The following is a 2,339-nucleotide window of genomic DNA, read 5'->3' on the forward strand; positions in this document are numbered from 1 at the left end:
CCCAGGATCTGGTCAAAGCTCTGCCGGAGGCGAGAGTTGAAGAACTCTTTGACAGGGGATTCTGCTAAACGTTCCCAACAGACCCTTACAATACGTTTGGGTCTGCCAAGCCTGTCCAGCTTCCTCCTCCGCCAGTGGATCCAGCTCACCACCAGGTGGTAATCAGTTGACAGCTCCGCCCCTCTCTTCACCCAAGTGCCCAAGACATACGGCCAGAGGTCAGATGAAACAACCACAAAGTCAATCATCGACCTCCGGCTCAGGGTGTCCTGGTGCCATGTACACTGATGCACACCCTTATGCTTGAACGTGGTGTTTGTTATGGACAAACTGTGACTAGCACAGAAGTCCAATAACAGAACACCACTCGAGTTCAGGTCAGGGGGGCCGTTCCTCCCAATCACGCCCCTCCAGGTGTCACCGTCGCTGCCCACATGAGCGTTGAAGTCCCCCAGTAGAACGACGGAGTCCCCAGTTGGGGGAGCACCATTCCCAGGGACTCCAAGAAGGCCAGGTATTCTGCACTGCCATTCAGCCCATAGGCACAAACGTCAGCGAGAGACCTATCCCCAACCCAAAGGCGCAGGGAAACGACCCTCTTAAGGTGCATGCAGCGACCGGCAGTGGTGAAAGTTGGTGTCCTGAAGTATTTGTTTTAGTGTGGTATCTGTATGATACTTACTCAACGGAGAGCTCACTGGGTCTTCTATCATTATGGATATTCTTTTTTTCACCATGTTGTGGTTATCATTTCACTGGCTTTGTGTAGTTTGCGGGGTCGGTACTCTGGTAAGGTTGTACTATTCCAGAGGCATGTTGCTACAGCTAAACTTGGACAGTTTAGCGCCTGGGACTAATTGTGCGTTGCAAGTGCTGGATTTTATTTTGAGAGACTTTCAGGGAGAACATCGTGTTAAGAGAGACTACAGGAGGAAGCAGGAAGGTGTGAAAGTATGCCTGAGGAAGCGCCATCTTAACCGCATTCCTCTTCCCACTGTTATCACGGGGAATGTACAATCCCTAAGAAACAAGGTGGATGAAATCCAGGGTAATATCCCATACCGGAAGGATTTTAAGGATTGCTGTGTCATGGCGTACTCTGAGATGTGGCTTACTGAGCATGACGGTTACCCGGACCTGTGGATGGACAGTTTTGGAACACCTTTTCATTTGGACCGGCAGGCACAGGAAAATGCCAGGGAGGCGGAGTATGTTTATATGTCAACAAACGGTACTGTGCATTGGTGATGGTCAGGAAACGCATTTGTACCCCGGATGTGGAACTCCTGTCCGTCTCGCTGCGTCCTTTTTCCTCAACTTTTTATAACGACTGTGTATATTCACCCAAAGGCGGATGCTGCTTCTGCTTCCAGTACCATCTTTGATGTTGTACATAGGCTGCAGTTGATTTCACTGGAGGCTCCAAATTTTATTCTCTGAGATTTTAACCATGTGTCTCTGAAAAAGACACTTAAAAACTTTTATCAGTATGTTTCCTGTCCAACTAGGCGGGGAAAGACACTGGACTTTTGTTATGGATCGATAAAGGGGGCTTATAAATCCCTCCCCCTCCCTCCCTTGGGCTCCTCTGATCATAACTGTGTGTATTTGTTGCCCACATATAAAACTGTTTTAAATGAGTACATGGTCTCTGTCACTTTCTCAAGGATGTCATGTTTCAACTTGTTTGTCTTTTTGAGATTGGCTGCATCCTTGAAATACAGCAGACTGCCTTGGTGAAGTCTATACTCAACATCTACTGGAAATTTGGGAATTTCAAATTCCTCTGGCCACTGAGAACTTCTATCTGAAGAGGAGACAGACAGGATCTCTGTGTCTGCCAGGCTGCTTGTATCACTACATAATTCAGGTTGTGCAGTGACTGGTACAAGCTCAATCACTGGGATCATTTTGATGGTTGGTTTCTTGGGGAGCTCAGAGAGATCTGTGAGGTTACACAATTCATTGTTAAATTCAGGATCCTTGGTACTGTAAGGAGAATGTATAGTCTGTCTTTGAGCCAGCCAATCAAATCTTCAAGTGTGTCTGGTCATGTCATTATTGTTATCTTTTTTATATTTCCCTCAGAGACAATAACCCTCATGGTTAATTTCTGTTGCTCATCCATCTGGAGAAAAATAAAAAACAGGTATTTAGCAAATAACATTGTCTCAGTGTCACCATAAGCTCTCCTTGTACCCTGTATGCTGATAACGGGAGAACATCATTTAACTCTGACATCTTGACCACAGACATAGAGGCGACATCATTACAGTGTAGTTGATAAGATCTGAAATGCTCAGAGTACCATGCTGTCATTTTGTAGCAGACTAACGGAA

The sequence above is a fragment of the Monopterus albus genome, unplaced genomic scaffold, assembly GCF_001952655.1.
Source record: "Monopterus albus unplaced genomic scaffold, M_albus_1.0 scaffold186.1, whole genome shotgun sequence".
Taxonomy (NCBI): domain Eukaryota; kingdom Metazoa; phylum Chordata; class Actinopteri; order Synbranchiformes; family Synbranchidae; genus Monopterus; species Monopterus albus.